This window comes from Sminthopsis crassicaudata, chromosome 6 (assembly GCF_048593235.1).
Source record: "Sminthopsis crassicaudata isolate SCR6 chromosome 6, ASM4859323v1, whole genome shotgun sequence".
NCBI lineage: Eukaryota > Metazoa > Chordata > Mammalia > Dasyuromorphia > Dasyuridae > Sminthopsis > Sminthopsis crassicaudata.
In genome coordinates, this window is record NC_133622.1 from 91,551,889 (window position 1) to 91,568,356 (window position 16,468).

Genomic DNA, 16,468 nt, shown 5'->3' on the forward strand with positions numbered 1-16,468 from the left:
AAATAACATACACATATCTTAATGTTTATGTCCAAATTATATACAGACATGAAGGCATTATTGGTAAAGCTTTTGCATATCTTAAAGTTTAAATATGTGCTTAATATTTATTATTATTGTTATTTTCAAAATAGATAGAAGATAAATACAAGGTGATGGAGTGAAGAAACTAGCTGCTGAGGGCATCAAGGAAGGCCAGGAAACCAAGGATTTTTCACAAGAGATATGAAGAAGGAATGCATTCTAAATAGGAAGAAAATCTGCAAAAACAAGGAAACAGGCAATGGAATTTGGGTGTATCATGTTGCTTAAAACAGGCACATCATCAACTAGTAAATTTTGTTGTTTTGTATCTATTCATGTCCACTGCTGTTTTTTTCATTTTAGCAGCAAATAAAAATGTTTGGCTTTTATAACTTGTGCCTTTCCTTTCCCTTTGTCCCTCCATAATCTCCACCCTCAACATTTGAAATAGTAACCATGATTTTTTTTCCATATTCCATGAGAGGAATTTTAGTGGCTCTAAGACTCAGTCAATTTCATATCTGATTTCATCATTAATAAATATTATTTGATTAAATATTCTTTTAAAATCATAGATTAAAACTTTAATAAATGCCAATATTTATAAAGTGTTTTTCAGTTTATAAAACACTTTACATTTGCTCTCTGACAGTGTTTCTTACCTTCTTGATAACATTTTTGACCTCAATTAAAATAAATCTGTAATCCCATGAGCACCTTTGGGTCAGTTTACTGGCTTCCCACTTTCACTCAGAACTAATTTTTGCCTTCTTCAATACTTAAAGACAAATCCCTAACCAATATTCTGTTTATAAGCACACAATCTGGCTCAGTATTCCCTATAGATCTCCTTTTTATCTACCAGGAAACTTAATCTCTTTAGTGTCTGGACAGTAACCATGGAATATATTTAAAGAACTTATCAGTGGACTTGCATGAACTGAATTTTGAAAGACTTTCAGTAATAATTATTTAATGGCTCAGCACCCCCATCCAGGGTTTAGCCCCATGAACTTCTAAATTTATTTTTATTACTCAAGGTCTTCAGCTCTCCTGTAAATATCACATTAGTAATAAACAATATGTATAGAATAGGACTATCAAAACACATGTAAAGAATCACACATTAATTTGATTAAGAAAGGAATAATGTACTCATGACAGAACATGGATAATAAAACTGTCAACAACCTGCCTATTTTATTGTATTTTATATTAAAGTTTATAAAATTTGCTTAAAATTTTATAATATATATTTATGTCATATAAAATGTAAGAATTTATATTAAATTTTTTCTTTACTATATAGAATGTACTTTAAAATATATTTTATATATAAAATAAACATATATTTTTCAAATTTAATACCATAGTTTGATCTTTGCCCTGTTTGTCATCTTATAAAGTTCTTTTTGCTTTTTTTTTGTATTTTAATGATTCATTAATAGCCTTTCTTTTTTAAAAAAATAATAGCTATATCACTAATCTCCAACTCTTCCTTAATTACCAGTCCCCCTCCCAAGCTCTCTGTTGTAACAAATATGCATAGTCAAGTAAAATAGTTTCAATCATTGTCCATGTCTGAAAATGTATGTCTCATTCTGTTATTTTTTTCTAGGTCATTAAAATAGTTTCTTGGCAGTCTGATTGGTATAGCACTAAATAAATAGATTAGTTTAGAACATTGAAAAATGAATGTGGGCCACAATTTAATTTGTAGACAATGCATTTACGCTTTATTATATTTGCTTGGCCTATCCAAGAGCACTTAATATTTTTCCAGTTGTTTAGATCTGACTTTATTTGTGTGGAAAGTGTTTTGTAGTTTGCTCATATAGTTCCTCATGTTCCTTTGGCAGATAGATTCCCAAATGTTTTATACTATTGACAGTTATTTTAAATGGAATTTCTCTTTGTATCTCTTGCTGTTGGAGTTTGTTAGTGATGTATAAAAATTCTAAGGATTTATGTGGATTTATTTGTTATCCTGCAACTTTGCTAAAGTTGTGGATTATTTCTAATAGCTTTTTAGTAGAATCTATGGGATTCTCTAAATATACCATCATATCATCTGCAAGAGTGATAATTTGTTTTCCTCATTACCTACTCTTAATTCCTTTAATCTCTTTCTCAACTCTTATGGCTGAAGCTAGCATTTCTAATACAATATTGAATAGTAATGGTAATAATGGGCAACTTTGTTTCACTCCTGATTTTATTGGCAATGGTTCCAGTTTATCACCATTACATATCATACTTGCAGATGATTTTAAGTAGATGCTACTGACTATTTTAAAGAAAGATCCATTTATTCCTATACCCCCTAGTGTTTTTAATAGGAATGGGTGTTGGATTTTATCAAATGCTTTTTTCTGCATCTATTGAAATATTCATATTATTTTTTGTTAATATGGTTATACTATAGTCAATTATGTTAATAGTTTTTTTTTTTTAATATTGAATCAGCCCTGTATTCCTGGTATAAATCCTAGTTGGTCAAGGTGTATTATCTTGGAGATGATATTCTGTAATCTTTATGCTACTATTTTATTTAAGATTTTTGCGTCAATGTTCATTAGGGAGATTGGTCTATAATTTTTTTTCTCTGTTTTTGTCTTACCTAGTTGAGGTATCAGTATCATGCCTGTGTCACAAAAGGAATTTGGTAGGACTCCTTCAATCCCTATTTTTACAAATAGTTTATATAGCATTGGCATATGCTTGGTAGAATTCACACATAAATCCATCTGGTCCTGGGGATTTTTTCTTAGGGAGTTGATTAATAGCTTGTTCTATTTTTTTTAACACTACATATGCATGAGTAATTTTTTTTATAGCATTATCCCTTGTATTCATTTTGTTGTTATTTTTCCTAGGTTATTAAAATAGTTTCTTGGGAGTTTGATTGGTATAGCACTAAATAGGTTAGTTTGGGAAGTATTGTCATCTTTATTATATTCGCTCAGCCTATCCATAAGCACTGAATGTCTTTCCAATTATTTAAATCTGACTTTATTTTTGTGGCAAGTGTTTTGTAATTTTGTTCATATAATTCCTGAATTTTCTTTGGTAGATGGATTCCCAAATATTTTATACTATCGACATTTGTTTGGAATGGAATTTCTCTTTGTATTTCTTGCTGTTACATTTTGTTGGTGATGTATAAAAATGCTGAGGATTTATGTGGATTTATTTTGTATCCAGCAAATTTGCTAAAGTTGTGACTTATTTCTAATAACTTTTTAATAGAATCTCTGGGGTTCTCTAAGTATACCATGATATCATCTGCAAAGAGTGACAATTTGATTTCCTCATTACCTACTCTTATTCCTTTAATCTCTTTCTTGACTCTTATTGCCGAGGCTAACATTTCTAATACAATATTGAATACTAATTGTAATAGTGGTAATAATTGTTTCACTCCTGATCTTACTGGGAAGGGTTCCAGTTTATCTCCATTACATATTATGCTTACTGATGGTCTTAAATATATGCTCCTGACTATTTTAAGGAATAGTCCATTTATTCCTATACTCTCAAGTGTTTTTAATAGAAATGGATGTTGTATTTTATTAAATTCTTTTTCTGCTTCTATTGAGATGATCATATGGTTTTTATTAATTTGATTATTAATATGGCCAATTATACTAATAGTTTTCCTAACATTAAATCAGTCCTGCATTCGTGGTACAAATCCCACTTGATATTAGTGTATTATCCTGGGGATGATTTTCTGAAGTCTTTTTGCTAATATCTTATTTAAGATTTTAGCATCAATATTCATTAAGGAGATTGGTCTATAGTTTTCTTTCTCCATTTTTGACATGCCTGGTTTAGGTATCAGTACCATGTCTGTGTCATAAAAGGAGTTTGGTAGGACTCCTTCATCCCCTATTTTTTCAAATAATTTATATAACATTGGGGCTAATTGTTATTTAAATGTTTGGTAGAATTCACATGTAAATCCATCTGGTCCTGGAGATTTTTTCCTGGGGAGTTGATTAATAGCTTGTTCTATTTCTTTTTCTGAAATGGGATTATTTAATCAATTTACCTCCTCCTCTGTTAATCTAGGAAGCCTATATTTTTGGAGGTAGTCATCCATTTCACTTAAGTTATCAAATTTATTGGCATAAAGTTGGGCAAAATAACTCATTATTTCTCTAATTTCCTCTACTCTTCATTGGTGAAAAGATCCCCCTTTTCATTTTTAAGATTAACAATTTGATTTTCCTCTTTCCTTTTTCTGATCAGATTTACCAAAGGTTTATCTATTTTATTGGCTTTTTCAGAAAACCAACTCTTAGTTTTATTTATTAATTCAATAGTTTTTTTACTTTCAATATTATTGATTTCTCCTTTTTATTTTTAGAATTTCAAGTTTAGGGTTGGTTAGGGTTTTAATTTGGTCTTTTTCTGGCTTTTTAAGTTGCAGGCCCAATTCGTTAATTTTCTCTTTCTCTATTTTATTCAAGCAAGCCTCTAAAGATATAAAATTTCCCCTTATTACCGCTTTAGCTGCATCCTACAACTTTTGGTAAAATGTCTCATTGTTGTCATTATCTTGGGTGAAATTATTAATTGTTTCTATAATTTGCTGTTTCACCCAGTCATTCTTTAAGATGAGATTATTTAGTTTCCAATTACTTTTGGGTCCATTTATCCCTATTTACCATTCAGTTTTCTCTAAAGATCTATTATATCTATCATAGTTTTTCTAATGTTCTATTTACCTCTTTAATTTCTTTCTTATTTGTGTTGTGGTTTAATTTATCTAATTCTGAGAGTGCAAGGTTGAAATCTCCCACTATTATAGTTTTGCTGTCTATTTCTTCTTGCAATTCTCTTAACTTCTCATTTAGGAAGTTAGATGCTATACCACATGGTGCATATATGTTTAGTATTGATATGGCTTTATTGTCTATGCTACCTTTTGGCAGGATATAGTTTTCTCCCTTATCTCTTTTAATTAGATCAATTTCTGCTTTTGCTTGATCTGAGATAAGGATGGCTACCCCTGCTTTTTTGGCTTCCCTGAGGCATAATAGATTCTGCTCCAACCTTTTACCTTTACTCTGTATATATCTCCCTGCTTTAAGTGTGTTTCCTGTAAACAACATATTGCAGGGTTCTGACTTTTGATCCAGTCTGCTATCTGCCTCCGTTTAATGGGAGAGTTCATCCCATTCACATTTACAGTTAAAATTTCTAATTCTGGGATAGCTAGGTGGTGCAGAGGATAGAGCACCAGCCTTGAATTCAGGAGGACCTGAGTTCAAATCTGGTCTCAGATTTTTAACACTTCTTAGCTGTGTGACCCTGGGCAAGTCACTTAACCCCAGCCTCCAAAAAAAAAAATTACTAATTTTGTATTTCCTGCCATCATATTAGCCCCTGATTATGCTTTTTTCCCCCTTGTCCCCCCTGAACCCCTTCCCCAATATTAATTTATGGACCCCACTTGTGATGCGCAGCCCTCCCTTTTTAGTATCCCAACTCAAATTTCAGGATGTTGTTATTCTCTATCATAGCTTTTCTTTCCTTTCCCATTTTTCTTCAAACTCTCTTAACTTTTTAATAGTCTCTTCTAGGAGAGAGTTATGTGATGGGGGGCACGTATCATTCCCCTTTAGGGTGTTATCTGGAGACTCTCTGCTGTTAGCCTCCTAGGGGTTCGATACCTGCTCTTTCTCTGTATAGAAAGTGTCAATCGTTGTCTTCAGCTTCTTACTCATTGTTAACACTCTGTGGGGGGTCTGCACTTGGGGTAAGAAATTTATTTATCAGCTTCCTCCCAGACTGGGGGTAGAATGCAACAACCCTGTGCCTGGGCTAAAAGAGAGCTTTGGGAGAGATTTCCCCCACCCCTCCCCAGAAATGCCTCAGAGGTGGTTAGCACCGCTGCACTGCAAGGAGTGCCCAGTGAGGAACCCCACTGTGTAGCCTAGTGACTGCCCTGAGGTTTAAGGCTGAACAGTGAAAGCATCACAAACCCCAGCCAAAGCCTCCTGTGGGGCCATGGATATTAGCAGCTGACGGGAAAAGCCCCTGTGCTCAAACCAGAAGTGACTGTCCGGAAATTACGGTTCCTACTTCAAAGATTCCGCTTCTCTGGGAGTTCTGCTGCTGTTAGAATTCCACTGCCTCAGGCTGAGCCCCAAACTATGTGGATTAGAGGCTGCCCTGGGCTGTGTCCCCCACTGTTCAGGCTCTCAACTACCCCAAGGAGAAGCCCCGGGCAGCAGAAGGCATCTGCACAGCCATGCTGAGATTGGTGCTAGACCACTTCTGGATTGGGGGTGGATCTAGGATCTGGCTTTATATTTTAAAGTAGCTTGATTTCTCTTCTGATCTGCTGTTTTATAAGGAGAGAAGAGCTATCACCTGTGCCAGATTCCTCTGTCTCAGTGACTTTTCTGATCCCAGAGTTCTCCCCAGCCCATTTGGCACAATGTGCTAGCACCTAACCCTGTGTGTGCTGATCTTTTTTTCCTCCCCTCGGAACCAACCTTTCCTGTTGAAATTCCAGAATCTCTTCAACTGGTAAATTGTCCTTCTAATCCTTGTGGTTTTTATCAGTCTAATCCTTGTGGTTTTTATCAGTCCAGTGTTATTTTTGAGGCTGAGGGAAGAAGGGAGCTTACAAATTCATGTGCATCTTCTCCACCATCTTGGCTCTGCCCCCTCTCTCTATTTGTTTTTCTAAAATAGGACTGTTTAACCAATTTACTTCTTCCTCTGTTAATCTGGGCAAGCTATATTTTTGAAGGTATTCATTCATTTCATTTAAGTTATCAAATTTATTGGCATAAAGTTGGGCAAAGTAACTCCTAATTATTGCTCTAATTTCCTCTTCATTAATGGAAAGTTCTCCCTTTTCATTTTTAAGACTAACAAATTCATTTTCCTCTTTCCTTTTTTTAATCAGATTTACCAAGGGTTTATCTATTGTGTTGGTTTTTTCATAGAACCAACTCTTAGTTTTATTCATTAATTCAATAATTTTTTTACTTTCAATTTTATTAACCTCCCCTTTTATTTTTAGAATTTCAAATTTGGAGTTTGATTGGGGGTTGTAAATTTGCTCTTTTTCTAGCATTTTTAGTTGCAAGCCTAATTCATTGATTTTCTCTTTCTCTATTTTATGCAAGTAGGCCTCTAGAGATATAAAATTTCCCCTTTTTACCACTTTGGCTGCATCCCACACATTTTGGTATGTCGTCTCATTATTATTTTTCTCTTGGGTGAAATTATTAATTATGTCTATGATTTGCTGTTTCACCCAATCATTGTTTAGAATGAGATTATTTAGTTTCCAATTAATTTTTGGTTTATTTTCCCCTGGCTTTTTATTGAATGTATTTTTTATTGCATTGTGATTTGGAAAGGATGCATTTACTATTTCTGCCTTTCTGCCTTTGAATTTGAGGTCTTTATGTCCTAATATAGGGTCAATTTTTGTATAGGTTCCATGAACTGCCAAAAAGAAAGTGTACTCTTTTATGTCTCCATTTAGTTTTCTCCAAAGATCTATCATACTTAACTTTTCTAGTGTTCTATTTACCTCTTTAAGTTCTTTCTTATTTATTTTGTGGTTTGATTTATCTAGTTCTGAGAGTGCAAGGTTGAGATCCCCCACTATTATAATTTTGCTGTCTATTTCTTCTTGCAGCTCTCTTAACTTCTCTTTTAGGAATTTAGATGGTATACCACTTGGTGCGTATGTGTTTAATATTAATATTGCTTTATTATCTATGCCCTTTCTTTCCTTATCTCTTTTAATTATATCAATTTTTGGTTTTGCTTGATCTGGGATCAGGATGGCTACCCCTGCTTTTTTTTACCTCACCTGAAGTATAGTAGATTCTTCTCCAGCCTTTTACTTTACTCTGTAAGTATCACCCTGCTTCAAGTGTGTTTCCTGTAAACAACATATTGTAGGATTCTGACTTTTAATCCAGTCTGCTATCTGCCTCTGCTTTATGGGGGAGTTTATCCCATTCACATTTGTGCTTAAAGTTATTAATTCTGTACTTCTTGCCATCTTGTTGACCCCAGATTATGCTTTCTCTTTCCTTTCCCCTCTTACCCCCCTCCCCAGTATTGAACCTGTGAGCATCACTTGCCTCACACAGCCCTCCCTCTTTAGGATCCCTCTCCCCACCCTCCCCTTTTCTTAAACCTTTACCTTACAATTTCTATATTCCCTTCTATTTAGCCTACTCCTTCCCTTTTCACTTTTCCCCTCCCTCTTTTCAATGAGGTGGGGGAAGTTTCTCTATAAATCAAATATGTCTTATATTTTCTCTTTGAGTCAATTCTAATGAGAGTAAGATTCACACTATATTCATTCCCCTCCCTTCTTTCCTTCAGATATAATAGGTTTCCTTTGCCTCTTTGTGAGATGCAGTACCTCCACTTTTCCTTTTTTCTGGTATAATTTTCTTTCCACCTTTAGATTCTTTTTTATATTATAACAGTAAAACCAAATTATGCATGCACTCTTCATGTATACTCATAACAGAAATATAGTTCCCAAGATTTAACTTTTTATGTTTCTCTTGAGTCCTATATTTGAAGGTCAAACTTTTTGTTTAGTTCCTTTTTTTTCATCAGAAATAGATGGAATTCCCCTATTTCACTTAACGTCCATCTTCTTCCCCGGAAAAATGCTCATTTTGGCTGGGTAAGTTATTATTGGCTGCATACCAAGTTCTTTTGTTTTTTGGAATATCAGTTCTAGGCCCTTTGATCCTTTAATGTGGATGCTGCTAGATCCTGAGTAATCCTTATGTGGCTCCTCTGTATTTGAATTTTTTTTCCCCCTAGCTGCTTGCAGTATTTTTTCCTTGGTCTGATAGTTCTGGAATTTAGCCACAATGTTTCAATGTTTCCTGGAATTTTGATTTTGGGATCTCTTTCAGAAGGTGATCAATGAATTCTTTCAATGTCTATTTTATCTTCTGTTTCTAAAACATCTGGGCAGTTCTTTTTGATGATTTCCTAAAAAATTAGTGTCTAGGCTCTTTATTTCATCATGATTTTCAGGAAGTCCAATAATCCTTAGATTATCTCTCCTAAATCTATTTTCCAGATATATTATTTTTCCCAAGTAGGTATTTAACATTTTTTTTTCTATTTTTTCATATTTTTTGGTTTGGTTTTGCTTGACTGATTCCTGGTGTCTCCTTGAGTAATGACTCATTTCATTTCCATTTGTTCAGTTCTGATTTTTAATGAATTTTTCTTCACTTTTTAAATTTCTTTTTGTAATTGTCCAATTGAATTTTTAAATGAGTTGTTTTGTTCTATGGAATTTTTTTCCATTTCTCCAATTTTGTTTTTTAGGGAGCTATTTTCTTTTTCCAGTTCACTAATTCTGTTTTTTAGGGAATTGATTTCTTTTTTCACTCTATCTTTAAATGAGTGGGATGACTTATCCTGACCCTCTTGCCAAGCTTCCCTTTCCTTTTCCCATTTTTCTTCCAGCTCTCTTGCAAGAGCCTTTTTAATTTTTTCTATGAGAGTCTTGTGTGTTAGGGACCAGATCATATCCCCCCCTGGAGCTTCATCTGGATACAATCTGATTTTAATCTCCTCATGGCTTGAAGTCTGCTCTCTTTCAACATAGAAGCTATCTGTAGTTAGAGCCTTCTTTGCCTTTTACTCATTTTGCAAAAACATAAACAAAAATCCCCAAAATTGTAGTCTGCTTTTGGGGCAGTGTGGTGTTATCTCAACAGACCACAGGAAGTAGCAGTGAAGTAGCAGTGGGACAGTAATGGCTGTGCTGGGATCTGCCTCTGTGATGTTCTCAGTGCTCTGAGATAATACTGAGTCACTCTGGGTGTTGGGTGGGTGTGGCCATATCCTGAGAGACCCTGTGTTTTGGAATTATAGTCTTTACTCCCTATTTTCTTTTTTTCTTTTTTTTTTTTTTAATTTTTTTTATTCATTTTTCCAAATTATCCCCTTCCTCCCTCCACTCCCTCCCCCCGATGGTAGGCAATCCCATACATTTTACATGTGTTTCAATATAACCTAGATACAATATATGTGTGTAAATACCTTTTTCTTGTTGCACATTAATTATTAGCTTCCGAAGGTATAAGTAACCTGGGTAGATAGACAGTAGTGCTAACAATTTACATTCTCTTCCCAGTGTTCCTTCTCTGGGTATAGTTATTTCTGTCCATCATTGATCAACTGGAAGTGAGTTGGATCTTCTTTATGTTGAAGATTTCCACTTCCATCAGAATACATCCTCAAACAGTGTTGTTGTTGAAGTGTATAGTGATCTTCTGGTTCTGCTCATTTCACTCAGCAACAGTTGATTTAAGTCTCTCCAAGCCTCTCTGTATTCCTCCTGCTGATCATTTCTTACAGAGCAATAATATTCCATAACCTTCATATACCACAATTTACCCAACCATTCTCCAATTGATGGACATCCATTCAACTTCCAGTTTCTAGCTACAACAAAAAGAGCTGCCACAAACATTTTGGCACATACAGGTCCCTTTCCACTCTTTAGTATTTCTTTGGGATATAATCCCAATAACAGCAATGCTGGGTCAAAGGGTATGCACAGTTCGACAACTTTTTGGGCATAGTTCCAAATTGCTCTCCAGAATGGCTGGATTCTTTCACAACTCCACCAACAATGCATCAGTGTCCCAGTTTTCCCACATCCTCTCCAACATTCATCATTATTTGTTCCTGTCATCTTGGCCAATCTGACAGGTGTGTAGTGGTATCTCAGAGTTGTCTTAATTTGCATTTCTCTGATCAGTAGTGATTTGGAACACTCTTTCATATGAGTGGATATAGTTTCAATTTCATCATCTGAGAATTGTCTGTTCATATCCCTTGACCATTTATCAATTGGAGAATGGTTTGGTTTCCTATAAATCAGGGTCAGTTCTCTATATATTTTGGAAATGAGACCTTTGTCAGAACCTTTCCTTTTAAAAATATTTTCCCAATTTGTTACTTCCCTTCTAATCTTGTTTGCATTAGTATTGTTTGTACAGAAACTTTTTAGTTTGATGTAATCAAACTCTTCTATTTTGTGATCAATAATGATCTCTAATTCTCCTCTGGTCATAAATTCCTTCCTCCTCCACAGGTCTGATAGGTATACTATCCTCTGTTCCTCTAATCTATTTATGATCTCATTCTTTATGCCTAAATCATGGACCCATTTTGATCTTATCTTGGTATATGGTGTTAAGTGTGGGTCCATATCTAATTTCTGCCATACTAATTTCCAGTTTTCCCAACAGTTTCTTCCGAATAATGAATTTTTGTCCCTAATGTTGGTATCTTTGGGTTTGTCAAAGATTAGATTGCTATAGATGTACCCTTTTTTGTTCTTTGTATCTAATCTGTTCCACTGATCTACCGTTCTATTTCTTAGCCAGTACCAAATGGTTTTGGTGACTGCTGCTATATAATATAGCTTTAGATCAAATACAGCTAGACCACCTTGATCTGACTTTTTTTCATTAATTTCCTTGAAATTCTTGACCTTTTATTCTTCCATATGAATTTTGTTGTTATTTTTCCTAGGTTATTAAAATAGTTTCTTGGGAGTCTGATTGGTATAGCACTAAATAAATAGATTAGTTTGGGGAGTATTGTCATCTTTATTATATTTGCTCGGCCTATCCAAGAGCACTGAATGTCTTTCCAATTATTTAAATCTGACTTTATTTTTGTGGCAAGTGTTTTGTAATTTTTCTCATATAATTCCTGGCTATTCTTTGGTAGATGGATTCCCCAATACTTTATACTCTCAACATTTGTTTGGAATGGAATTTCTCTTTGTATCCCTTGCTGTTGCATTTTGTTGGTGATATATAAGAATGCTGAGGATTTATGTGGATTTATTTTGTATCCTGCCACTTTGCTAAAATTCTCAATTATTTCTAATAGCTTTTTAGCAGAGTCTTTGGGGTTCTCTAAGTATACCATCATGTCATCTGCAAAGAGTGATAGTTTGATTTCCTCATTTCCTACTCTAATTCCTTGAATCTCTTTCTCGGCTCTTATTGCCGAGGCTAGCGTTTCTAGTACTATATTGAATAGTAATGGTGATAGTGGGCAACCTTGTTTCACTCCTGATCTTACTGGGAAAGGTTGTAGTTTATTTCTATTGCATATTATGCTTACTGAAGGTCTTAGACATATGCTCCTGATTATTCTAAGGAATAATCCATTTATTCCTATACTCTCAAGAGTTTTTAGTAGGAATGGATGTTGGATTTTGTCAAATGCTTTTTCTGCATCTATTGAGATGATCATATGGTTTTTATTAATTTGATTATTAATATGGTCAATTATACTAATAGTTTTCCTAATATTAAACCAGCCCTGCAGCCCTACTTGATCATAGTGTATTATCCTGGGGATGATTTTCTGAAGTCTTTTTGCTAATATCTTATTTAAGATTTTAGCATCAATATTCATTAAGGAAATTGGTCTATAATTTTCTTTCTCAGTTTTCAATCGACCTGGTTTAGGTATCAGTACCATGTCTGTGTCATAAAAGGAGTATGGTAGGACTCCTTCATTCCCTATTTTTTCACATAGTTTATATAGCATTGGGGCTAATTGTTCTTTAAATGTTTGGTAGAATTCACATGTAAATCCATCTGGTCCAGGGGATTTTTTCCTGGGGAGTTGATTAATAACTTGTTCTATTTCTTTTTCTGAAATGGGACTATTTAATCAATTTATTTCCTCCTCTGTTAATCTAGGAAGCCTATATTTTTGGAGGAAGTCATCCATTTCACTTAAGTTATCAAATTTATTGGCATAAAGTTGAGCAAAGTAACTCCTTATTATTTCTCTAATTTCCTCTTCATTGGTGGAAAGATCCCCCTTTTCATTTGTAAGACTATCAATTTGATTTTCCTTTTTCTTTTTTCTGATCAGATTTACCAAAGGTTTATCTATTTTATTGGCTTTTTCATAAAACCAACTCTTGGTTTTATTTATTATACTCCCTATTTTCTATAGCTTCTCTGCTGATCTCCTAGCTTGCTGCCAGGGCAAGGTAGCTTACATGTGATAGATTTCTCCCAGCAGATTTTCTACTAGCCGAGACCATCCTCCCACCTCCCTCCAATCTGCTCAGTGTGAACTATTTTCCATACTCTCACTACCTATTTGCTTGATTCTGCACCCTGCCTAGCCATCTCCGCCCACAAGCAAAAACAGACCTATTCTGATGAATTTCAAGATTATCTTCTGTTGGTAATGTGTTGTACTCCTAATATTGGTGGGTTTTGACAGTCGAGCACTAATTTTGAGACTGTTTCATAAAAATCAGTCTGAGGGTAACGGAGAGCATAGACAGACATGTGTGTCGTCTCCACCATCTTGGCTCCACCTCCATGTTTGCTTTCCTTTCTTTCAATGTTCCCCAGTTAAGACAGTTCATTCATTCTGTATATTGTCTGGTATGTTCTCAGTTACATAACTTCTCTGATTTCTGTTTATCATCATTTTACATAAATAAATGTACCTGCTATTTACCATATGTAATTCTCTTTATTTAATTGACATCTGGTGGGAAGATAGTCAAGTGTACAGCTTGTACTCTTCCTCTATTAAGGAAAAGTGATCAGGAAAGTGGCTTGAACCTAACAATGATTTCCCTTGGTCTGACAATATTTAGGGTAGCAAATAAATTTAATTCAAATCCAGTGCTTTCTTTCTAAGGACAGCAAAGTGGCTGGTTTCTTTGACCCAGTTTCCTGTTCCCTTTCCTATTAGGGATCAAAATCTTTCCTTCCAAAAATATTCATGCTTGTTTGTTTGTGGGATGCATTTAGACAGAGCGATACAGATACATGCATAACTTACATAGGTAGCACAAAGACTTTATATGTATTTTGATCATTTCTGACTTTGCTGACAGAAATATAAAGGCCCAGAATGAAGAAGTAAAGTAAATTAAGTCACATGAGAAGCTGGGCAATTAGAAGAAAGAACAAAAGTATTTTACAGAAACTGAGATATCACAACACAGAAGTTGAGAGGATTAAGAAGTGTAGAGAAAAATAGTCCAACTAAGATCACATAACAAGAGAGAGAGAGGCTCAGCAATTGATGTGGGCACTTGATCTGATTAAAGGAAGCACTGATCCTGAGAACTAATAGCAGAAATAAGAAGTGGTCAAATCACCAACTTACTCTCTAGACCCTTCTGTTGCTTGATCAAAGGGAAACAGATCACAAATTTGCCTATTTTACTTTACTTTGCCCTCTACCATACTTTGGGATTCAAGAGGTAGAAATCCCTCAAAACAAGAGAGCAGAACTGAATAATTTTGCACATACTAGTCATAAGGTAATTGCCTTTCCACTGAAAATTGCTTATCCACATAGGAAGCTCTAAAGATCCCAGGCTTAATATTCTTTATTAAAAAAAAAAACAAAAAAAAAAAAACACCAACCACTAAATCAATAACCTGAGAATAGAAAAGAAATAGCTTTATTCAGAAGATGAATAAAGAACTAGAAAACATTGGTCTTATTTAGCCTACAATGCATGTTACATACTATTCCCTAAAGAAACTAAGGACTCTAGTATCTAAAGATTTTCTATCTATCTCCCTCTCTGACTATTTTCCTTAAATCCGCACCCATTATTATTAATAAACTCTTTATGTTCAACAGGTGAGAGTGATTCAAGTTTATAGTTATTACTCTAACGTTATAATAACTATGTTAACAGTGTCATCCTGGATACTTATTTAAATGAGAAGCATATTGGTGAGAGATAAGGAGAAAGAGTACTAAATAGTATACACACATAGGTACATATGTACATATATATATATATACACACACACACACATATGTGTGTGTGTGTGTGTGTGTGTGTGTGTGTGTGTGTAACTTGCATGGGATTACTTCAACTTTCCCCTTTTTTTAGTATATCTCTTCTGCTGGATCTGGGCAGATTTGATCATGACACCTATACTCATCATGGCAGGCTGACACATGTGTCCTTGTGTGTGTATATGTATCCATGCTTATATACATATATAGGTATATTTGCATGCTTATATACATGTACCTGATCTATGTATTATGTGCATAAACAGACATAGCAGGATTTCCCCCAAGAATCCTGAGAGTGATTTAGGGAATAACACATACATATATAGATACATATATGGACACATTAAAAATAAATGTATATAATAAATACAAAATTATGGAGGGGGTAGGAAAACCACTGCAGTCTGTCAGTATGTATGTAAGTGGCGATCCAGGTATAATCCAGGAAAATAGAGAAATCAGAGAAACTTGGGGAATTACTATTATTTCATGCATGCTACATATAATGGAAAAAATTAAGATCCAGAAAGAAGTGACTTGTCCCAATGTTATACAAAAAGAAAATGACTGAATTAGGAGTTGAATTTTTTGCCTTCTAATATCAAATCCACTGTTCTTTCCATTTACCCATGTTGGAGGGGATGAGGAGAGAGCCAAATGAGACATCTTGGTGACAGTAATACCAGGAGTCCAATTATGCAAATAATTCTTCCTTGATATATTTCCTTGTACTGTTTGTAATTCTAGTCAGTCTATCCTCTAATGTATTTTAAGTTAATTGGGATTAAACATAGTATAAAACAAGAGACTAGGCATTCTATTTTCCAGTTAAATTGGCCAAGAATGACAGCCTATCCTCCACCTCTGTCCTTTTCTCAAAGTGGTCCTTTTGTCCAGGGATATGCTGAAGCCAGGTCCAACTCCTGTTGAGAACTGATTATATTTTAAGTGTGAGCATTTGTATATTGGAAATTGGCAAACAATCCAGGCCTTGATTGAAAACATTATTCTAATTATACTACTGGTCACTTAAAGAAAGATCCCCACCTGGTCCTCCTATCCACTTGGAAGCCTGTTTGATTTGTTTATTGTTTTGACCTTAAGTCTAAAAGAAACTTTGTCCTTGATTACTCTAACTAATCCATCAAGCTTCAGCTGCAATCCACTCATATTTTTTCATCCTCTGTGTTCTTAGCCTTTCTATACATCCTTTTTGGAAGACATTTCCCACTTGCTGGAGGCTTCTGTTAGTCCTTTAATATTTTGTGTTTACTGGGCCTACATCTGGTTGAATGTCCCTTATCTCTTGTTGTATGACCAATTCACCTATTCTTCCCATACTATTATCCTAGGATGTCTTATATACCAATTCTCATGCACAGCATCATTGGTAATATGATGTAGCATATGTAAAACAAAAAAGCTACAATTAAAGAAGAGATAGAGCCCTGATTTTTTTTTGTCAGTGGTTGAAGTGGGGTTAGCATTCTTGCACCTTTCTGCTTTTCTCTCTGTTTTCTTTTTACCACTTCTGCCAGTTTCTCCTCAGTAGAGAAACGTCTGAGCCTACGTCAAAGTTCAACTTCTT

General features: G+C 34.6%; 2 long non-coding RNA genes across 2 annotated transcripts in view; one reads left to right on the forward strand and one right to left on the reverse strand.

Moving 5' to 3' along the window:
• Positions 1 to 245, forward strand: part of LOC141546807 (uncharacterized) — a 33,987-nt gene extending 33,742 nt beyond the window's left edge. Inside the window, exon 3 of the long non-coding RNA XR_012483426.1 lies at positions 135 to 245. This is a non-coding gene — a long non-coding RNA (uncharacterized LOC141546807). The remainder of the gene's footprint in view (positions 1 to 134) is intronic.
• Positions 1 to 16,468, reverse strand: part of LOC141546806 (uncharacterized) — a 64,858-nt gene that overhangs the window by 11,163 nt on the left and 37,227 nt on the right. The gene's annotated exons all lie outside the window — the stretch shown is intronic.